The following is a 24,350-nucleotide window of genomic DNA, read 5'->3' as shown; positions in this document are numbered from 1 at the left end:
AACAACAGAGAGTTGCTAAGAACTAAGGACAGGAGATGGTCTCTGTTTTGCTAGCATTTACCACATAATTATAGGGCAACTGACTATGTTATGATGACCTTAAGATCCTTATCAGACAAAATTAAAAATCAGTTTATTCTCTTCTTCTATGCTTTGCCACATATCAGCTGAGAATCAATTTTAAATTCTGTTAAAGTAAGCCCCGTACGGCAGCCTTTTATCATCACTGTCTTGCAACTTGTGTTGAACAATTCTTACTGCAGAGGCTGTACTAAATATCTGCAATGGGTCTGACTTCACAAGCTTACATCCCTTGTGTAATCTTTGTCCAGTTCACTCTCCAGAGGAGAAATATATACATGTATACAATGCACTGAATTTGCCTGTGAAAAGTACACTGAAGTTCATTCTCCCTGCAGTAATTGTCTTGGCTGCACAAAAGCAGGAATCCTAGCTTACCAGTGGATTCTTTATGTGTAGTCTAGTTACAAAAGAGAGCTGCTCCATCATTCACATACCACTTCCTCACCTTTGGCCAAAGCAACTGGAAAAGGATCAAAAAGAAAGATGAAACCTGAAAAATCAGACACGTATTCCCAGGACCAGGAGTTATATTTTACTTATATTAAAAAGCACTGAGAAGTAACTGTGAGTCAATACAGATGGTGAAAAAAATAAATACAGCTGGACTGCCCCTTGCTCTCAGGAGCAGGCAAGAGCATTGCTAGAGCAGTAAAAAGATGTGCAGCAAAGCTAATGCCTCTTTCAAGCTTGCAACAGGCCACAGTGTAATTGTGAACACATTACACTGTGTGAGCTGCTGTAGTCTGACTAAAAGCAGTCACTTAATTCTGTGTGTATCAGTGTGCTTGGCACTGCTGAAACCAGAGCATGGTGGTAAAGCACCAAGGGAGCAAGCGTTCCAGCAGCCAGCTTCCTCTGAAGGGAGGGTTGCAGTTCTGGAGAGCTGCCCACCTGCAGGTGTTATGCAGCAGCCACAGCAGCAAGCCTGCAGATTGCACCAAAAATGCATAGCAGGGGAGAGACAGGGTAGATTCCCACCCTTCTATCATCCTGAAGAAACCAGAGGACCTAGCTTAAGCCCATGAGCATGACTGAGGGACACTTAGAGCAGTGGCAGTTTTATTGCTTTGATGCAGCTGCACTGTTACAGACATCCTGATGCTGCCGCCTGGCTGAGGATAGACAACTGTAAAGCTTTCATATCAAAAGTAAATAACGGCCTCACTACACCCCCTCTCTTGGGAGAATCAACTGCAATTGAACCAAGACCAAAGAAGTATTTTAAAGATATGGATGATTGCAAAAAGAGACTTAAGCTCAGGGCTACAGGTCTAGCACTGTTCACTAGGAGCTCTTCTTTCACTTTCCTACCAGCTGAAACATTATCAGAGCACTGCAGCTCCTGAGAATGTGAGGCTCTCTTGGAGCTTTGCAAGGATGAGCATAGCATTCCTCACGTAGTTTGGATGCTTACCTCTACATGTAACAAGAGCTGGTCTAACAGCAGCCCCACTGTTCTCCTATGACTCTGAAGAAAGTGAGCCATTCCAGAGTGACCTATCTACTTGAAGACAGAGAGAAGACATGAGCATACTCACCCGACAATGCTGTCTCCATCCCAGAGCCTTCATTCCATGGATGAAGCAGCTGAAGTGTGCTGCCACAATACCTAGTGGAACTCACTGGCCTCTTCACAGACAGGGCCCCTACCTGTGTTGAGAGAAGGCACTGAGATCTGTGGCACATTTGTATGGAAAAACATTACAGAAGAGTCACCAGATACCCAGCAGTACCTGCTAGGAGGCCGAGATTCATTACATTTCAAAATTCTAACTCATGTCACTCACAGACCAAGGGAATTGGTCTTCAGGGTTTACAGTCCTGTAGGCAACTCTCTTTAAAAAGGCTTATTAATTTTCTGCTTGTTTTGTGTCGAACCAAATCTGGTACGTTTATTCCATAGTACTCCTCTGCACCCTCCTTCCCTCATCAAGCTAATTTTAAAATGAAGTATTTTCAGCAACTGCTCCTCCCCATTTCTGTTTCACTGCTGTAAACAGAATTTTTGTTCGTGACATCAAGAGAAGCAAAATAGGGCTGCCTAAGATAGTTTTCTGGCTGATTACACAGTAGTGCAATAGTCATAAGCAACAGATAAGTAGCTTTGGCACATTGCAGTTTCGCTTCTTTGGGCTGTAGAACATAAATATGTTAATACCACAGGCTTTGCTCTGCTCCTTGCCCTGCACTGCTCCACACCAGACAGCACTCAGTGGCAAACATGAACACTCACCTTTTTGGCAAAGGCTGAACCCTGTTCTGCCTTCCCTTGGGACCACAAGTGCACATTTAGGACCAAGATAACATTCACAGGACACCATTAGCACACCCTGGACCACTGCTAAACTGTGTAAGGTCTCAGAGTGTCCTCAAGACCAAAAGACCCAAGACCAAGACTTTGGTCACCTGGGTGACCAAAGACTGGCTTGGACAACAAGGCCTTCACTGAAAGCACAACAGTGGGCTACTTCACCTCAGAAGTTGGGGCCTGGGTCAAGCACAACAAGCACAACCAGCCAAATCAAACTAGGCTGGGACAAGCCAGACCAGGTCTACAAAGGCAGGAGATGAACTCTAGAGCTGTTGCAGAGGTCCCTTCCCTTATGGGCAAGATAACTGAAATAGGACAAGAGGGAATGGCCTGAAGTAGTGCTGAGAGGGTTCAGGTTGGATATTAGGAAAAATTTCTTATCTGTAGTCAAACACAGGAACAAGCTGCCCGGAGAGGTGGAGGAGTCACCACCCTTAGAGGTGTTCAAGAAATGTTTAGATGTGGCACTGAGGGGCATGGCTTAGTGGGCAGTGGTAGATTGGTGGTAGATCAACAGTTGGACTGGATCTTAGAGATCTTTTCCAACCTTAATGATTCTATGAATGTAACATAGCCATTGTAAAGAGTCATCTCAAAGTGGAGCATAGTCATTGGGGTCGGCAGAAATAGGGTGAACAGATAGGTGGATGCTGAGTATATCAGCTATGGGTTCCAGGTCAAATCTGCAGCTTCCTTTAGCATACAGCTCCTCAGTCCAGCACTTTATGCAGATAGCTGCAGGATGCCTACAAACATGACAGAAAATGGTGATATCCCACAACTGGCTTTCCTTGCTTTAAAATACAAAAGGTACAGTAATAGAAAATTGTGAAGGTGCATTTCCATCAATCAGCCAGCTGCTTCAGGATTGAGAGCAGAGCTGCTCAAGGGTCTCAAAGCAGAACTTCAGGACAGAACATAATCTGGCCCAGGTTACTGGGATTTTAAGACCAGGCTGTCTTTCTCAGCCATTCTTTGCATTTGGATAGTGCTTTCTGACTGGAATTTGCTTTACTCCATCCTCAAACAAATCCCCTCAGTGATCCTTTTTCTTAAAAAAATAAATAAGAAAAGGAAAGACTCTCTGGTGCTCTCTTGTGTTCATGTCCAGGATACAAGCAAAAAAGAAACTGGATGAAATCAGTCAGGCCAAGAAGAAACTACTGAAAAGGACTTCAGGAAGGTGGTACTTAGGGAATAATTTCCTGAGCACAAAACATCTTCATTTACTGGTATCACATAAGCTATAAATTTTATACATCTCAAATGCACACAGGATTATTGTCCCAGTCCAAGGAGTAAGGATAGATGGAAGGGTGAAGAGAAAAACAGAGGAGGATGGGAAAATGAAGACAGGATTAGCGGAAGCAGGTCTTGTTTTGGACCATTTTTAGCAGATTAGAGAATCTACTTTATAATATTACATGTGGTAACATTGTGTATGTGTATATGTAGATACGTATTTCTTTCCTGTGCAACAGTTTTGGAATTGTCACAAAATATAGTGTTTGTCAATAAGTAATTGTTCTTCTGAAGAATAATTTACAGGTATGTGAATGAGTCATCTACTGAATTGCAGTGGCATATGGACCTCCATTTCCACTCTAGTTCATAAGATTTTCATGCAGTACCGCAATTTTGCTTGTATTCCTGTGACTGCAGGCAAATGTTTAAATATTTTACAGATAGAAACCCATTTTCAATGAATTTTTTAAGCCAAGATGTAACGTTTCCATTCCTATTTGCTTTGAAGAGTTTCATACAGTCAAATAACGCCCCAGCTGGGACTCTGAAACTTTGAAAACAGTGGCCTCTTCAAAGGATATGGACACAGACAAAATCTGTATTGAATTTATGTGATCACTTTTGAGATTCTGGTTACACCAGAAACATTTAATTACAAAATTCATTTCCAAGTTTACAGAATTTCCAGTATACTCTCACACAAAATCTGTGCAGTTCAGAGGTGCAGACCATATCTGTATGAGATCCTTGGAGATGTTCCTGAAAGGAAGGAGTCAGCTGACAGACATTAAGCTATTTTCTGTGTGGATTTTGCATCCATTTCTTTTCCTTTGAATCTTTTCCTTTTCCTTAATGAATCACTACAAAAATAAGTATAAAGAGCTTCCTCAAAGACTTAACCTATAAGTAAAGAACTGGCAGGTAGTTTGAGAAGGAAAAATATACTCTAGAGAATGGGCTAAGTTGCATGCTCTTCAAACAGTATGGGACAACCAAGCAGCAGAACTGCTAAGCCAGGCCTTGTCCAAACAATGTCTGAAATAAGAGAGATCTAGTCCTCATTAAAGTAACATAGATGGGAAGAGAAAGATTAAAAAACAAATAGCTACTAGTTAAATACAAGCTTAGCTCATTTTCCAGTCAAGCAAGTAAGGAATGGAAAAGCCCTCTGCGAAAAGTGTGTCTGAAGAAACAATTCTCAGAGAGCAAGACATGTGAGAAGTCTCTTTCCACTTGAAAATAATCCCATGGAATATTGTGAACTTTTTTCCTGTTTGTTTTATTTTTCTTGTTATTCTTTTTACAACCCGTAAGTTGATGATGTGCACAGCCTGGCCCATCCTGAGTGTCGGCTGCAAAGTAACTAAAACAGATTAATAAGATGATAAATAGAGTTCTTATAATGACATCTGCCAAAGTACAAGCACTTCTTAAAAAATTAGCAAGGCCAGTCGCTGCGACAGATTGGACCTCTTTTTCAATGCATCCATTGAACAACAAGAGTAGTCTATATATACCATCCAAACCAGCTCTCCTGTCATCTGTGCAGTAGCTTAGCTAGATTAATGGAATTCTCACCAAGAGAAAGAGCAGCAATACAGGCATAAAAGATAACAGAGTCAATATCTGAGAGGTTTCAGACTCACCGCTTTGACCATAAGCTATAGTTTAAGGGAAGATTCAATCACATCTATAACATACTTCCAATAACTTCTCACTTCCCACCATTTCCAGCAATACTGCTCACAAAAGCAGACTCATCTCTGTCTCCTCCGTCAGTCCAAGGCTAGAAGAGTAAGTCTAATGAGGACCCTCAGGAGCAAGGAAACCAGAACAGTGCAGTTAAATTCTACTTTGGCAAAGCAGAGGGTCTCCCAGTTAATCAGCATTGAGAGCTAGCCTGTTTATTATCTCAAGTTATAGCCATGCTGCAACATGCTCTGCTTTTAGCAAAATGAACTGAATTGTAGTGCTTAATTCAAAGTAAACCAGTAAAAGCATATAAGCAAACTTGCTTTCACCTAGATCTCCTCGGACAACAGCCATGGTTGACTATCATGTCATTTCAGCAAGCAGTGCCTCTCAGGGATTCGGTTTAATTTATTGTATTATCTCTGTAGCAAGTGCATTGCAGCAATCCAAGGAAAAGCAGCTACTGTAAACCTCAATACCTCTATTCTAAATGCAGAGTCCAACACCAATATAGCTAGGAAAGAAAATAATCTCTACAAGTATGTCTTACTCCATACAGTAGAGGTTAATGGGTTAACGGTACTAACTCACCCACCTATACAATCTCTGGCATGCTCTTTACAGTTTGGAAATCCCCAAGGGAATGAAGAGTATTGAGCTGTGCTCTCCATGCAGGTATGTGCACAGAATCTGGCCATCCATCACTGCCACCCACACTCTCGCTTTGAATTAACCAGCCACTTTCTAACTAGTTTCACAAACCAGTGAAGGCTTCAGAGGTATAAACTCTCTCAAAATAGTTTCAACACATGTAGTAGCACACTGGAGAGAGCCCCAGATTAGTATCTCCTCCCAGGAAGGGCTCTCCAGTAGACCATGGAAAATTTAGCCCTTCCTCTCCCTAGTCTCAGTCACCTGGATGGAAAACAATGGAAATAGGAGAGTCACAGCAACAAAGGAAGGCAGCCTTTATTCCTTATGCTGCTCCTGGTACATCTTCTTGAAGTTAAAACACTTTCCATAAGAGTGATTACTAAGGTGCAAGTTCAGACAGGGATTTCACACAGGGATGAGCACATACAAAATAACACTTGAGATTCTCATGTACCTGATCTGTGAGTCCAGAAAATAGGTGGGCAGGTATCACTCCACTTCTGCTTCCCAGGACTTTCACTGGCGTGAATTTATGTGTTGTTCTGTGAACACATCATCCCCCAAACAGAGCAGCTGCAGCACAGTCAGGCTAACAACTTGCACAACAGTTACACTGGATGCCTGAACAAAATGGAGACAAAAGACAAAGGTGCACTGAGCTCAGAACAGCTTTAATTGTACACTTTTAAACCAGAAAGCAACGTCTCACATCAAAAGCTCTCTATGGCAGTCAGCTGATGACAGCTCTGTCATTGACATATCAAGTATTAGGGGGCAATAACTTCCTTCCTGTCAATCTGTTTTTACTACCTATAAAATGGACAGCAGGAATCAAAACTTGTTGTTGACAAAACAAGCGTGCAAATTCCTAGTTATTAGCCCACCCGTCAAGGACTTGAGACACTAAGTTCACCTCCTTGCTGCAGTGGAATACTGCAGTCATACATGCCACCTTTTCTGGCATCACTACTGTCTAAAGTAGAAAGAACAATGAATGGATGAGACACTACTGAATGAAAAAAAAAGAAAAATGAATGAATGAGAAGCTTAAGTATTACACCTCTTTCTACTGGTGGGTAGTTAGGAGTTTTCCAGAATAATCCCTCTGTGTTACAAGATGTTGACAACTTGAGTATGTTAATGATTGAAAGTAGCTTGAGTACAGAGAGAGAAATGACTATGAGAAATATAAAATTCATTAAGATCGCACATTATTTGCTAATGTTTCATATATAATTGCATTATAATCATCCTTAGTTTTTAACTAATGCTTTTCAAACACTTTATAAAGGGTTAATGAATATGATTATCTCTGTGATGAAAATTATAGCATAGACAGGAGTCCAACAATAGAACAAGGAACAGAAATGAGATTTTAGCTGGTATCTTTGCTGTTGGCTTTAACCTGTAGCTGTGCCACAGACAGCATAAGCATATTATGAACATGAGTAGTGTTACAGCTGGCTACACGCAGCTCTGGAAAAGGTCCTAGTCACCCACTGGAGAGGAGGATAACATTTTAATAATCATTTAACTAAAATAAATTGTTTATGAATCGGTTCCAAATAGAAGCTTAAAGTTTCACTAAAAATAATTGAAAGAAAATATCTTCCCAATTTAGGAGCAGAGAGACAGCTGTAACAAATGCTATCAGATAAAAAAATATTAAATTTAAAATTGAAATCCAACAAAGATCATTTCTCTTCAATCAAAGTTGGAAGGAATTTATGACATTTTATCTACACGTAATTCTACAGGTTTAATATCTGTTAGATCACCTGGGAATTCTGCAAAAAACTGATTTTAAAAATGCAGGAGATGATTTCCATAGCCTTCCCAGGAGTAGCACAGCATGTACTCACTTACAGAACACTGCCTACCCATTGATCATAGAGGCACCGTATTAACCAGTCCAAATCTCGTCCTCCATGAACTACTTTTCAAACTATTTGGGATATTTCTTCTAGGTGTGATAGAAACAGATATGAATCTCAGAGAACAGAAAGAGTTTGTTTGTGCTGATTACGTGTTTTGATATATCCAGAGAGCCAAACCAATTAAACTCACTAGGCTATGCATAAAATTCTGTGCCTTTGCTGCACATGCAGTAAACAGCAAAAAAGAGGCCTAGGAAGCCAGCTCATTCTTTAACTGAAGGGCGTTTTACCCAGGTCTATTTTACTTGCTATGAAGGACTAAGTGCAAGCAGAGCCCCAGCTGCACAAACAGCCTCTAACTGAAGGATACTGAAGCCTTCAGATAAAAGAAAATTTTAACCATTAGAAAGTGATGGAAAGAGTTTCACCACAGCAACATATAAGGACTATTTTCACAGCAGTCCCAAAACAAAACATTCATTTCTATAGCATAACTTGTCAGATTCTGCAGGCCAAGCACCAGCAAAGCCCACTGCAGTCAAAAGCAAAAGGGATTCTTTATTGGCTGAACTAAAACCCCTTTGCTGGGGAGGAGACATGCAGAAACATGACTAGTACCCTTTATCATTTATTAAATTCAGTCAGTTTCATGGCCTATTTCTGTCACTCATACAGCCAAATGTAACCTTCCCCTCAATCGGTGTCAAACAAGTGGGAAAAATATTAGTTCTCTGTACCCACACCACTTCTTTTTTTTTCATCATAGATCTGTTGAGCTAAAGGAAATATTGCACAACAAATACACAGCACATTCATCAACATTCCCCTTTCTCTCACATGATTTTCATCACTGTCATTAAGGAAAAAAAGGCAATCCCTGCTGAAAAATTTGTCCTGGAAACATTTAACATTGAAGGAAAAATAACCATGTCAGCTCACAACAGAATGCTTATCCAAAAAGTGGGAAATGCTCGTGTTGTACCTTCCCTTCACACTGGAACTACCTGATGTAATAGCTTCCAAAAGCAGCAGGGAATTTGCTGTTTTAAATTGCTTTCCATATGCTCCCATGGATTGTTCCTACACATGCTCAGCTGAGCAAAGGTGAAACCTGTCCCAAGGGAAGGTAGCTCTAGCCTTGAAATAGGGCAATTATGCTGCAGAGTGAACAAATAGTTGCCTTTAGCAGAAGACTGAGTGAAGCTTCCCAAGAGCACTACAGTCACTGTGTTTATCAGGTCTGTCATTTAAAGAAGGGACAATTTTTTTCTTAGGACGTGACCTGCTCTCGTGAAGCAGTCTGTGGTCTACCATGTGAACTGGACAGGTTCCGAACATTCATCAGGCCAGAAACCTCCTCAGAGGACAGAGCAAGCTGGGTCTTCATGCAAGAAAGCAGACAGACCCAGTGGCACCCAAGCAGTTACTGCAGTTTAGGACTCAGTCCCTGTAGGATGCTGGAGGCCACACAAAGCCAAAATCCTGCTAGCAGCAGGCAGGCAGAGGATCCCAGCCTCTCTGCTTCAAAGCTGTGGTTGCTAGCATTCAAATTCATCACAGGACCCTCCCTGTGAGGTGGGATGTGCAGAACAAGGGAAACTCAGCCAAGCAGCTCTGCTAAAATCATGTGGACATCCAGGGCAAGTATCTACCTCATAAACTGAACAACTTCATTTCACCATGTTGTCTTCCAGCAACCATAACAGAATCACCCTTTCACAGAACAGAAAGAGAGGTAGGGAGGTAGGGATGAAGAGTTTAATTTATCTCAATATATTTATTCCTTCCCTGAGCAAGCTGTCAGAAATCAATCAAGCAGTTGGCAATGGCTCCGTCTAATTTAATCTCAGGGCTCCTTCTCAGCTCATATGACAACAGGACTCCGTCCTGCATTCCGCTGTGAACCATGCATTATTCAGTGCATCCTGACAAAGAGCAGAGGCACCACAAAAGTGGCTGAGACAGTGTATTCTGAGCAGGGAAAAAATAACATTCTGGATACGATACCTAAATAAAGTCTTAAGAACAACTTTATTTTCTACACGCAAAAGCCCAAGGTTATACTGAGGATCCTTTGGTTCGCTGCTACCTCATTCTGATCTACAGGCACCCACAACACTTTCCAGAGGCAACTGGTTTGGTAGCTTTCTTTCACTTGCGTAGTATTAGAGAATTGTGGAACATCCCTTTGTTTAGTGAGTGAAAGACATGGAAGTACTGCCTCAGAAACTGTGTTTCCATGCATGAGGGGCCGTGCAAGCGAGTACATATGCACATGCACAGAAATCATATGCAACCACAATGATGATAGGGAGAGGGAAATACAAAAGCCACAAAGTGGGACACAGAGCCAAAGCTCTGAGAAAGGGCTGAAGGAAGATTTAAAAAGGGCAAATAGGGGCTAAAAGGAGGGTTTATGTACAGCCGCTGCAGATAAACACAGATACATTAGAAAGGTCCTTGGCTGCCTGGGCATTTTTTTCACCTAACCTAAGTAGTTATAAGGCCTCAGTTGGGTGGAAAAAAAATAAATCAGGAACTCACACTTTGCATAGACCAAACTGAAATAAATATCTTATGAGCCCTACATGACTCAAACAACTTTTGTGTCAAATTTGACAAAGGCATACTAACTTAAAAATTGATTTTTTTTCCTTTAAAGTGTATTTTTTTTTTAATTATTGATCAATTTATTACCAGAGATATTATTTCATTTCCGATGAGCATCACTCTGGTTTTATTTCACAAAATAAAACCGGAACAAATGAGAAAGTAGAATTGAGTACAATAAATGGAGGCTAATCAGCAGGTCATCAAAGCTGAGATTTTTGAAGATACCCACGAAGAGATATTTAAATTCTACTGAAATTTGGCACATCAAGCTTGATACATAAACTGCTTTGTGAGTACTGTAGACTTAACTGCACAAAGCCAGCCCTATCAAATCATGCCAAGCTGACATATCCACTCGGTCTCCTCCAGCCAGCAGTATCAAAACCTTTTGCAGTGCTAAAAGCCATGCAAGATTCTGCTTTAGTTTGAATGGAAGCCTACTATTTCAGCAGAAACATCCAGGCTTCATCTCTCCCCCAACAGGAGCTTCGATTCAGTAACCTATAGAGCGAGGAAACACAGGAATCAAAGAAAAGAAAGTAACTAATATTTGTTACAGATCCTTTACATGTTCTGCTAATTCCAACTTAAAGCCATATTAATCCTTTAAAACGTCAAGTTGTAGGCAATGCAAATCAAACTGAAGAGATTAGAAAGTTCCTCTGGAAGCATGCTCAAAGTCTGGCCAATTTCAGCCCAAATTTACAAGAGGCAAAAGGAGGCACAGAGCAAATCAACATGGCACCAGCATGGGTAAGTCACTGAGTGGTTAAGGCCTCAGCTCTTGTACTCTGAGCAGCTTCTCCAGCTCACAGCTGGCAGAATGGGAAACAGTGAATAACCATTGAATTATCCTCCTTAAAATGTTAAGGTCAGATACCAGCCTTGTTCCATACAGACACAGTGCAGGAGCACATCTTTCCACTACCAGAAGCAAAGAAATAAGGGCTCTGAAGGTTACAAAAATAAACTGGCCATTAGAGAAAGAGAGATCATTGCACCTTTTATTAAATAAAAAAAAAGATAGAGGTTTTTTCACTTTTTTTTTTTTTTAAATTTCATCTGATAGCCGGACTTCAACACTTCAAGAAAAAATATTTTCATATATCAGTCATTCTTTCCTTGCAACTGTGTACATCAGAAGTATCTCTTCAATTACTGAAGTATGTTTCTGTCACCACCATGCTTTGCAAAAGCAGGAAGGGTGGGATGCTTTGGCAAACCTGTAAGTACCCAGGATCTGTATACCAAACACTGTCTTAAACAGCACTTCTGTTTCACACGCATTGTTGAGTCCTTTAAATGTCAGAAGAAACACACAGTTTTATTAAAAGAAAAACATGCCATGCACCACTAATTGAGTAAATCAATAAACAGAGAAAGCCACAAAGGAAATGAAATGTTTTTGACGCACACAAACAGTTGTTTTCGATGTGCATTACTCTGCCCTTTACGCTTTAATTAAGGCAGCCTCAGAACCACAGGGTGAAAGATCTTTTCCCCTGCACCCTCTGCACCACTCTGCTCTTAACTCCCTGCTGTCTGACCATTAATAGCAGTCAAAAGCCCATGGACACAAACTGAGCCCCCACCGTCTCTCAGAAAAGATTCAGGCACTGGATAGGTTCCCACTAAGCTCTGGAGACAGCCTCAGTGCACGATGCACTGTTGCCATAACAGAAGCTTGTTATTCACTGTACAGAGTCCAATTGAAGCCTTTATTTTTCATTTACAAATTTCTGTATTTTCTTGGAGATTTTAAAATGCCTTTGTCTCCAAAAAAGCCTTCCAAGATTACTCTAACATGTCTTTCTTGGCCAAATGACTTACAGATGAAGCAATTCATGCAGAAATCTCTCTCCAGAACCTTTGTCTGGGTTGATGAATACCCATGAAATAGCCTAAGACAACTCACTTTGAAAACACTGTAAGAAGCTCCACAGAAGCACAGACTTTTGAAGCCACTGAGACATTTCTTTCCCAGAGCAGCAGCTCTTGATACAGCACATTCCTGTCCTGTTTGTGTCTCTCTGGAGATCAGGCAATAACGGGCCATGCCTGTGAAATGCTGTGTTAGCAAGCAGCAGATTGCATGTATGATGCATTATGTGAATGGTAACTTGCTCCTCAGTTCCCTGAAGAGTCATTTGCAGACATTCATATTCCCTAAGCAAAGCACGGGGTTAGATTAATCTAATATCTTGAAGCTCTCAGCCTGCTTTCCTCACGTGGCCTAATTTTCCTATTTATTTATTTACTTTAAGAGAGCCTGGTGGGGACTGACAAAAAAAATCATTTCAAACTTCCAAGAACTTTCATCCTCACCCATGATCTTTTGCTGATTGCCAGTTCTGATATCACCGAGCTGAGATTGCAGGGAAAAGTAGTTTTGAGAGGAAAGCAGTTTTATGAAAATTAATTATAGCAACTAGGGGTTGAGCCCAGAGAAGGCTTGCTTGACCGGCCCTACAGCTACACAGATAAGAAACAAAATACAAGGGCTACTCCCAAAAGTAATGTCTCATATCATGCTGGCCTATGGTGCCAGAGGCAGATGCTGGTGGTATGGCAGCAGAGGTTGAATCTTCCCACAAATATTCCAATTACATTTTGTTGCTGTGCAATAGATGTCAGCAGAGGGGCAGTCTGACAGAATGGATATGGATATGGAAGTGAGTATGAAGCAGAAGTGTGTAATTGAATACCTCCATGCAGAAAAAATGGCACCCACTGACATTCATTGATGCTTGCTGAACATTTATGGAGACCAAGCATGAAATCTGCTCCATACATATATATGTTTCAGAACTGTGCTAAGCTTTTATCTGTGAAGAGATTCAGGAAATGAATCAACAGCAGTTTTCCCAATATAATCAAAGCTGCAAAAAAAAGATTAAGTTGCCATGAGAACTATGATGATTACTCCAGTAAATCTTTATGATATCTATGAACTTTCATGTCTGCTTGTATAATTAAGAGTTAGTATTCGATATCTCCTTAGATCAGTCTAAAATTCAAGACTTCATAAATCAAATTAAAATTTAGACATAATTTCAACAATCTAAGTTGAGTGATTTTTATCACATCTTCTATAGCTCTTGACTGATTAAGATACCAGTGGAAGAAGTTCTAGTTCTTAATATTAACCTTAGTATAACTTGAGTAAGCAGAAGTCACCGAGAAGATGCAAACAATTCAATCTTCCTATCTCCCCAAGAAAACAGTGTGAAATAAGAAGTAAAGAATCATAGAATATACAGCCAGCAGAAGACTCTATTTCTATATTCTCAGGAATGACCGTTTTGATTTAAGTCATAACTATTAGATCTTGATTTGTCTCAAATGTGTTAAAAACGCCACCCCAAGCATTTCTAAAAATATGTTTTTACAAAGCTCTTGGAACTGAAAAGTCTGATCAAAGATTCTCCGTTGAGATCTCCAACATTTCATGCTTGCAGTGAAGACTAGTGTCTTGAAATAAGAGCTTTCCTCACACCCAAGTCAGAATTCTGTGCATTCAGATCATTACCTTTAGAGTCTCTCGTTCCACCTTTTTGTTTTTATAGAACAGTTTCAGTGGTGCATAAAATTTCAGGAATTTGACCAACACTGGAAGATTTGTATGAAAAGTGTAAAAGTAAGTCATTCTTATCATGACTAACATTTCTTCTTATTTCTTCAATGAGGTTCATTGAGAAACTTCCCTTGCATTATCTCTAACCTCCCCAGATAAACAGGGACATCAGACACTAAATAAATGCTTAATTTATATAATATCCTAAATACAAGACAGTAGCAGACTGCTGATCATTGCAGTGCTACAGAAAAGTGGACATCATTTTGTACCTTCCCAGAAAACAATCTTTAATTTGTGAATTTTCTCAGTGTACTACAGATTCATTTCTATTCTTACACTCTGGGAAACAAATGGCTTCTCCTATACTGTATACAAGCATGGAGGTAAAGTTAATTTCACTTCTTCTGAAGAAGATCGAGTATTCTGTGTCCTAATTGGACACAGTTTAAAGAGTTACAAAAAGGTTTCACAGTAAAACCTTCTCCTGATAACTCCTGTCTGTTCCCATAAATCTATCACTCAGATCTCCTTGCTTTTATTTCGTTTGATAACAAAAACAAGAAACAGGAAGATTTCAGACTAACAATTTTAAGAATGAGTCTCTAACGAGACAGTGATGCAATATCTCTGTAAGCCTCGAGAATTTAAGAGCTGGCAACCTGAGGACAAGGAGCAACTACAAACAATATCATTGTGTTTTGCATACTGAAGCATTCCAGTCATCCTATCGAGAAGAAAATTAATTTAATTTTCCTTTCTTTCCCACATTTTAAAGCTAGCTCCTCACTGAGTTCACTGATCAAATCTTCAGCTAAGTTGTGTCAGAACTAGATAGGACAGGAATTTGTGCATCAAACCATATTTCATCAAGAAGTAATCAATTCATCAAAACAAACTTCTCTTTTCATTAAGACACAACTTAACAAGGCAGAAAACTTTAGTTTGTGTCCAGAGATGGATCTGCATGGAACCTGAAATACTTTATAACCTACTAGTGGAGGAATGTGTGGAAATCAATGCTGAAATCTTTTCTGCATCTGCCTCAGGCCTGCCCTCAAAGATTTCATAGAAATAAAAATAATGAATTCTTGGTGGAAATATATATATATATATTTTTTTTTACTACTAATCAGAGTAACTAAAAATGAAAATCATCACATTTTAGAACAATTGCTTGTCAAAACTGTTGGCATTTTCAAAACTCGAACTTTTAAAGAAATTCAGTACTTTTCAGGTTGCATTTTAATGGTTGGTTTTTCACTGGTTCTAGTTAGCATTTCCATCTGCAAAAAGCATATGAAATCATTTTTATGTACATACTTATTAAAGAGGCAAATTGTAAAGTCACTGCCAACACACATCAATTCTATTTCTTCTGAAGCATAAAGTAATCTAATGTTAAAACACACATTTCCTGTTCTATGACCATGAATCAATTTGTGTATTCAAATTTCAAAAATACGTATATAGTAGACTTGAAATGTTACATTCAAACTTAATTGTAAGCATCAAAAATAAAATTTTAAAAAGCTGCTTTAGGAAGAAATGTGTGAACTGATTTGGAAAATAGAATCATCTCTTCCCACCCTTGTTAGCTGCCATGATATGTGGAATTAGATATTTTCCCAAAACGGAAGGAGGCTTCAGTAAAACTTATGCTCTTTTTCTTGTTAACCATGGACCATCCTTTCCAAACTGTTTTCAGCATCAAGAGATATCTAAAGGCTGAGTAATACACTGCAAGCAAATAAGTAATCCCATTATACAGCCAACTTCTTGCAAAAAAGAAGGAACATGCTACAGATTATTAGGCCCAGGTTTACACCACTAGATTTGTTGAGGTTTGGAAGCACTGAAGACAGTCAATCTGTTTCTACTGGCATTCCTTTATTTGCAAATTCCTAAACTGTGAATTGGAAGCAAGTCTGGGTTTGGTTCCTTGTGTCTGTTTGATTCCTACTTTTGCCAATTCTAGAAATGCTGACTAATTTAGAGGGAAACTATTTTTAGAGTAACAAGGAAATTAAGAGAGGCTTATGCAGACATCTAAGTTTTGGCACTTTTGAACAACTGCAAGCATCCATAGAAACATTCTTATATCACAAAATGTGGACCCAAACTCTAGTCCTGCACATACCCCCAGGCTACCAACATGAGCTCCCTGAGCAGAGTGACAGCCACAGAGACTGGCATAAGTTCCCATTCCAGCTCCCTCAGATCATCTGTGCAGAAACAGCCCCTACGAAGCAGCTGGAGTAAACTAGCATTAGTCTCCAAGCTACATGAATCTCACTGCAGTTCATAATGCAACCAAACCCAGAGCAAGCAGTGAAATGCTGTCTCCCAATACAGATAGTCATCACAGAATAAACAATTTACATAGCAATGTTACTGCAAGAAGGTGAAGTGCATCCTTTCACTCTTCAGTCTTTCACTGCTGGAAAATTATTCATTTGCAGTTTATCAGCTAATTATACATGTGCCTCGGCATTTGAAGACATAGGAATGTACTTCATTTAATGGCTAGTAATTATACAGGCCTCATCTGATCCCTGTGCTCTAGCAAGGCAGCTTTTTGTTTTCTCCCTTAAGCTGACAGCTCCAGAGGTTAAAGATCACTGGATGGCTGGTTGTTATCTTGTTGCACGCAGAAGGCAGGCTTATGCTACATGGGATGATCCAGGGCTCCCTAGTAGCTCTCCATTAAGGCAACAAATTAGCTCGTCCAGAGCAAAATGCTGACTTCAGTTTGCTCAGAACATAAGCAAAAACAGCTTTTATTTACAAGTTTACATTAAGAATTATGAGGTGTTCAAAAGGTGATAGAAAAACCAATTCACTATTAATTTATCCCTGGGAACAGCCCATACCTATACAAGACATTAAAGTTCAATATCTCTGCAACTTGGTCTAGTTCTCAACCTGAGTATCCAGCATCACCACAAATGGCACAAAACTCAAAATGCACCAGTGTGAGTGAGACATAGAGATTTGGCAAGATACAAAAGATTCTTCTTAATTTGACAGAAGTGGTTGAATAGAACAGTTGGAGAATGAGACTTCAGTCAGAAATATTTCCAGACTGAGGAAATACTGACAAGTCCTCAGTTACAGCTGTGGAGAACAGGTTTTGAATTTGTTGCCAGTGTTTGCAAAGGAAACCTAAGCCTTAGGATTATGCTCAGATAATTGAGTAATAAGACTCAACTGCTGCCTGTATCATCATGGGAACATACAGAAAAGATGAAACAAATCAGCAAAAGGCATCGAAGCATCACACAAATTAAGGTGCTTTAAATTCCCAAATCAACATTGTTGTTCTGGAAATTTTTCAAGCCCTACCACTCGTTCCTCTAATCTAAGGTCACTTCATTTCTGAATGAGGTCATTCAAGTGAGTTTATATGGTTAATTTATTCCATTGGTTGATACCACATGCTTCCCCTGAGCTTATTTTTGTAGATGAGCTCTGTCCCAGTTACTTATTACTAAAGAACCTTTAAAATTTCCAGCCTCAGAACACTAGAGAGAGGTATTTGCATATTTCTTACACAAGTGGAGACTTCAGAAACTGCGGTATCTAAATCAAACAGTTTTATCTCTAATCCCTCCTCAGAGTTATGCTACCAAACATTATGCTACCAAACACCTCTGAACATCTGTTCTGATTTTGGTTATGGATTAAATCTAGAGCAGAGAGGAAACTTGAACCTTCCAGTCATGGTCTACCTGGCAGCCAAACCAATGCCCATGCAGCCTGCAGGATCTGCTGGGTGCATCAACCTGCACAAGTGGCGAAAGATTCACTAAACTTTTTATATGTGCTTCTTTCTTACTCAAGGCAAACAACCTTTTAGAGACCTTCCTAAGTCAGCAACACTGCAACAGCATCAAAGGTCATGAGTTTAGACTTACCACATAAGAATTCCAGGAAAATCACAATGGTAGCTATTAAAAGTAATGGTCTCAAAAATAAATAGGTAATGTGACGACTTTCTAGTTACTTTGACTTTTGAACCTATCAGAGTTCTTAATTTCAAGCTTCTCTGTGCATATGTGCTTGGTTTTTTTCCAAGTGAAACAAAAGCCAAAACAAATAACCACGCTACTCTGGGTACATTATGACTTACAATTAGACAATAAGAGACAGTAGCACAGGACCTATGGAAAAGGTTTCTTGTTTTAATTGTCTGAAATGAGCAAAACACCAAATTAAATGTTGAGCTATTAAGAAAACACTACAATAAAAAGTACTGCAATGATGTGTTTATGGCTTCGCTTTGTGATTATGAAATATGCAGAATGTTTAAATACCTAGAATTTTATTATTGACTTTCTAACAGGGAAGATCAGTAAATTCTGTTATTTGGAGTAGAGTGGAAAAAACATTCTTCCCTCACTTTCTTGTAAGCACCTTACAAATTGGAGCAACTCTGGAGGAAAACCAGAAAGAAAACAGGAGTATAAAACTTTCAGACCCGAGTCTGAACAGGACTGTGAATCCCTTCCTGTAATTAGAATTATTCTTTAAAGTTATCTGAATCACTAGAAAAGGCATTACAGTATCATCATTCAGTCCTATACACAGGTCAATAGGAGAATATGGGATCACATTTAAGCACCTGATCTCTCAACACATTAATAAGGTGTACATGTGCCACTTTTTATCAGTGGTCCAGGGTAACCACTTACTGTTATTAACACAGAAGCTGCAGATGTTTCTTTTCTGGCAGCAAAAATTCCAGATGTTACATGATCACTCATGTCCTGTTGATATGAATACTTAGCTAATAGCTAATAAGGGAAGAAACAAATGAGACTTGTTGGAGTCTCCAGGCTCCCAGAGTTTTCTGACCAGGTAACTGTAGAAAAAGTAAGTAGGAACAGGCTTCAAACTGCATGGTAAATGGATTCTTTGACACAACATGTTAAGAATGTAAGGGGAAGAGTGTTCAAAGCAAAGCTGTAATAGGTCAGCAATAGTTTACAGGTTTTTATATTTATTCATAATAGTAAAGGATGATTCAAACAGAAACAACTGAGTAAGTGTTTTTGGGTAAATAGAAATATCACCTGTCTTGGAGAAGCTCAAAATAATCATAGAATCACAGAATCACTCAGGTTGGAAAAGACCTTAAAGCTGATTGAGTCCAACCACAACCTAACCATACTACCCTAACTAACAACCCTCCGCTAAATCACATCCCTGAGCACCACAACAGGGACTGTGTTATTTGTGACAGTGACAAGTCTTTGCTTTAAAAGGTCAGTAGAAGTGTAGAAAGTAGAGAGTCATTTTAGGTATGATTCCGAGAAGAACGAACAGAAAGGTAGAGCTGATCATGAGAAAATGGAAGAAGAGCAAGGCAACCAGGAGAAGGAGGACAATGGACTTCAAGATTTCAACACATGCAGAACCATGAGATGTGGCCACCTGGGTAGGGAATCTATAGTTAAGAGGAACACAAGAAATCCACTGAGAGGAAATGTACCAAAAGCACAGTAACAGTCTATCCTAGTGCAGTGGAAAGATACTGAACATAGCTTCAAAACTATATGGTTAATATTAGGAGCGCTCTAAAGGCTGAGCAGTCCAAAACTATATATGAAGTGAGAACAAGAGAGGCAGCTAAAAATACAGAGGACTAGCACAAGCATATAGGGATAAATCAGAAAGTCATAAGATGAATTACAACTAACAAGGATGTAGAGGCAACAAAGATAGATCTATAAATACATTAAAAATAAGAGGAGAGCAAAGGAAAGTATAAGCCCATTAGTTAATGGAGAAGAACAAATCTGATGATACTGTGAGTGCAGTATTATCCCTGCTACAACCTCCAGAAAAAAGGAGATTAGATATTAGACCCAATATTTAACACAATTAACTCTAATAAAGAGAAGAGAAAGCTGGACAGAGCAGGGAACAAGTCAAAGGCTGTTCAGAAGAGCTAGGGCTTGCTTGCCAGGGGCTATAAAATGCAGTAAATTCATGCGTGAATTTACCCGTGATCCCACCAGCCAGCATTCGCTTTAAAAGAAATATATGATTCTATATCCACAGCGAAAGAGAACAAGGAACATTGTGCTGTTCCAGAAGCTGGCTGATGTCTGACCTCAACAAGGAGGAGCTGTTGAGAGATCCAGGACTTTAGCTAGAGATAACAGAAGAAATACATTCACATCAGCAAACTTCAGCACTCTTCAAGGATGTTTTCTTTGTATTTCGCTCAAGTCTTTGTATCTTTGCTCAGCTGTGACGTTTTCAGATGGCCCAGATCAGGACCCCAGAGCTACCAGGTCTGTGCAGATGGACAATGCTGACTTTGCTCTGTGATATTCCATGGAGTCTGGCCCAGCAAGAAGTACAAGCAAAGGTTCCCACAGTCAAAAATCTCCTTAGTGGTATGGGAGGGATTTCCCTTACCTTGGTAAAGGCAACCTCTTCTGCTCCAAGACCTTGTCATCTCTCTTGGCTGGACAGAATATGCCCCTACCATCTTCTGTATGTCACAAACCAGATGCAGTATCTGCTCCCAGACTTGAAGTTTTAACTCCCTATTAATAATACATTTTTTTCTCTGTGACATAAAGTGACTCCACAGCATTTTCTGGTAAGGGAAATTATAGCCTGGCATCTGTTCTTTTCACTACCAGAATCAGATTGCTCATCTTATTATATCTTACAAAATTGCTTAAGACCTGCAAGGAGAAAATTGATTTTCAATATAGCTTTTTTGTTGGTGGTGGTTTAATAGACACACTTAAAATTGTGAAAAGCACTGTGACAGTTCCAAGCACCACAGCTCCTTGGTTTTGATTTTTTTTTTTTTCAGGTCCAGATTTCATAAGGGCATTTGAGAAATCAAATCTGAGGAGATTCAAAACAGAATATCCAAGAAATGATGGATAGAAGAAAGATCACGATCAAGAACCTCTATACTGTGTTGCTCCACTTCAGCTCGGCTAGGAACAATTCTACTACCTAACCCTGGGCAGTGAGTCAGCAGAGCAGAGAATGTCCTCATACTACAAGAAGGGAAAGCCATTCAGTAGCTATTCCTTTCTCCTCCAATGTGTGCATTTACAGATGGACCAGCCCCCAACACAAGGATTTCCAACTGAGCCAGCATGGTACTAGAAATACTAAAGAACAGTCTTCAGACTTTAGAACTTGGCACAACAGCACAGGTTCAGAAGCAGCAGCATCTTGTCAGGTAGAATTGATATTCCTGTACATTCTCACCCATGTTAAAGGGTTCTAGAACCACAGAGCCAGGAAATGCTGTATATCTGATTTAACTACGCTCTCTACAAAACAGAAGTTACATTAAATCAATAGAGAAGATCATTCCTGACCTTTATCTTGCTGCTGTATCTCGGCAATAGAGGTGACAACCACCTGCTGGGTTATATGTACACTTTCCCTAAGCCTCACATATTGAATTGGCAAGAGAAATAAAATTAAGCATAAGGATCCACAGAAAATAGCATTCCCTTTAATGTAATGGGGCTTTTAGAAGAAGCACACAGATCAAGTGGTTATCTCTGTTTACAGAAGTCCCTTGAATTTCTTTACAGGGAAGCCCAGCCATTGTGTCAGCCAACAGACAGGCAGAAAATAGGTAGATTTTACAAGACATCATTAATGAATATGAATAGAAGTTATCCATAAAGTATGGCCCTTGACCATGGTTGAGAGCACCAAAATGCAACAGCCAAGAAAAAGAAAATGATCTGATTTCCAAATCAAATTGCCTCGCTCCTCTTGGGCTTACAGCTCTTATTTAGCCTCTTTACATGTCCTCCTCCCCCCTTCCTATTCCTGCTCAGTTAGTTCATGCTGAGGCCTCAGCAGAACCCAGAAGGAAGATCCAGAAATCCAATACAAAATTCTGAAGGAACATACTAACCACAAAATTGACATGTTCGTATCACCAGGGAATGAACAGCAATAAGCCTGCCTAGAGAGACCTTGTTACCTCCTGTCATCCCTCAGCTCAGCAGGTATGTTGAGCTTGGTGACACCCATGATTAATATTGTTGCATCCTAGTCGTTGCACAGCAGCTCAACATAAAGAGATTTCCTCCCCCTGCTCAAGCATCGCAGCAGCAGCACAGAGAATGCTTTCACCTTCAAAGGCAGGTGGGAGGAACAGCTAGAATAACCTCAGTAAAGAAGGTGGGTCAAGGCAAGAAGCACTTTAGCCTGTGGAGAAGCAGTCTCTATTCAACAGGCACGATGTGCAGCTTAGCTAGTTAATGTTACTGTGCTGGTTTGATACATAAATCATGCATTAGCTCTTTTGTTCTTTGTCTGCAGGGCACACACAACTAAACAAAGTAGTGCAGAATTTGCTTTGGCTCAATAGCAGAGCTGCTATTCTAAGGGCATTAATTAAGTGGAAGTGGCCAAGGAAAACAGACGCAGCACAGTGGATACTTCCCTTTTGATTGAAAATGAGTATCTGTTGAAAGCCTTTCTATTTTTTTCTCCGTTTTAGCAGCTGGAGAAAGGACTGTATATGGACACAAAATAACTTGCTCAGAATCTTTCCAGATTTATTAAACAAGCTTTTTTCATACCTCACCAGGCCCCATTTTGTCCACATCTCAACTTCCCTCTCACTTATTTGAAGATGTAGTTGGAACAACTGAGCATTTAGGTGTACATACTCTTTTCCTCTGGTCCAATTTTTTTTTTTTCCTGGAAGATCTTTTTGCATTCTTTTTCTAATCTTATAGCACCTGATATTAGCAGATCAGTCATTCATTTGTTTAATTTCCCTCTGTTACTGGACTCCTCTGGCTAAAAACCCACTACTGCCTCTTTCAGAGATCTCTAGGCCCCATACTTGCTCTTTACATGTGAAGCTATGTTGTTTCCCACACATGCATAAACGCTCAGCATTGCACTGAACAAGCCAGGGATGCAGTCTGCAGAAATCTCCTTTTAACATGAAGTTTGTGCTTTGCATGCCAGTTATGTAACATTTAGCCTCAACAGTGAGACAGCAGATCAGTGATCCTACTCCACTGCATTTTCCAGCTCTGAACAGAACATATGCACTGCAATAATACGTAAAATGTAAGGGCAGTCACAGAAGGTGTCACTTCAAGTGTCACTTGCCAACATTGTACTGGCCAAGTTAAAAGCAGCAACCTGTAACGTGCTAAGAAGCTCAAGGGAATAGAGCAGATAACTTTGATAATAGATTGAAAAGACTTCTAAAAGAGAAGCCACTGAAAATAAGATAAGACAAGGGCTGGGTCCACACATACACACACAGAATATCTTGGGACCAATCCCAACCAGGCTAAGCTCAAGTAAACTCCAAAGCTAGAAGGATTAATTATGCTCAGTAGTCTGCAGGATCCGCGTCTGAAGACCAAAAAGAAATCATGAAATCTGGAGATCACGTCTATCAAATGAAACAGCTTTCTCTGAACTGCCCTGGGAACCCCTCGATTTAAACCTGAATAAAACTGAAGTGATTGAGCCAGTTTTAAAAAGTCAAATTTCAATTGCAGGAGGGCAATCTGGAACCAGTCTCTGAGTCTGAATTAGGACAAATCATGCATATTTTATTTTCTCCTTCAAATGCAAATGCATGTCTAATGTATTTAAAGTTTCATCTATTGCCAGGCTGCTTTACCAGCAGATGTACAAAGGGAAAAGGATGACAAGAAAACTACAGCAAGACAGTTTTCTCAGCACTTGAGATTTTGGGTACAACAGCACAGTACATGTGGCAATGATCCATACATTCTAAATGGTACAGAAAGAAGAGAAAGGGAAAGGGAAGCAGTCAAGACAAACAGAAAAAAAAAAGAATGCCCTTCATCATTACTGGGATGAAGTGAGACAGAAGCAAGATTCAGATGTATTTCTTTCTTGCTATGGTTACTTCTTAACCACCCTGATGTGCTTTCACTGCAGGACAGGTTCTGGTTTCTTGAGCACATTGAAGTTTCTTCAAATGGACAGAATGCATTTTCCAGGCACCAAGAATACCAAAAGACAATCATGCCCTTTATCTTTGCCTTGATCATGCCTTCTGTTCCTAGGTTGGGCATTTGGAAAATGAGGCATCTCCAGAAACTCAGATGGAAAATACAGGAGGATGGGAGAAGGATGATCACAAGGGCTATCTGTTTGGCATGTTCAGGCAGCCCAAAGCCTTAAGATCTGGTTTCAGAACAGTCCGTATCAGATTTTGTATTTCCAAAAAGACATGTAAGCATGCAGGAAGGGTAAATAGGCACAATCCAAACAATAGATGTAGGAATGATCTCTA

The 24,350-nt window shown here is 39.8% G+C and overlaps 1 long non-coding RNA gene across 1 annotated transcript in view; it reads right to left on the bottom strand.

Annotated features, from left to right (window-relative positions):
• Window positions 1-1,623: 1,623 nt before the first annotated feature.
• LOC109368841 overlaps window positions 1,624-24,350 on the bottom strand; it is a 55,902-nt gene continuing 33,175 nt past the window's right edge. The window contains exons 2-3 of the long non-coding RNA XR_004160535.1: window positions 6,441-6,607; window positions 1,624-1,734 (exon numbers count right to left, since the gene is read on the bottom strand). This is a non-coding gene — a long non-coding RNA (uncharacterized LOC109368841). The remainder of the gene's footprint in view (window positions 1,735-6,440; window positions 6,608-24,350) is intronic.

This window comes from Meleagris gallopavo, chromosome 8, assembly GCF_000146605.3.
Source record: "Meleagris gallopavo isolate NT-WF06-2002-E0010 breed Aviagen turkey brand Nicholas breeding stock chromosome 8, Turkey_5.1, whole genome shotgun sequence".
In the NCBI taxonomy this organism is placed as follows: Eukaryota; Metazoa; Chordata; class Aves; order Galliformes; family Phasianidae; genus Meleagris; species Meleagris gallopavo.
The sequence above is the reverse complement of the archived record's forward strand: the minus strand, read 5'-3'. Positions and strand labels throughout refer to the sequence as shown.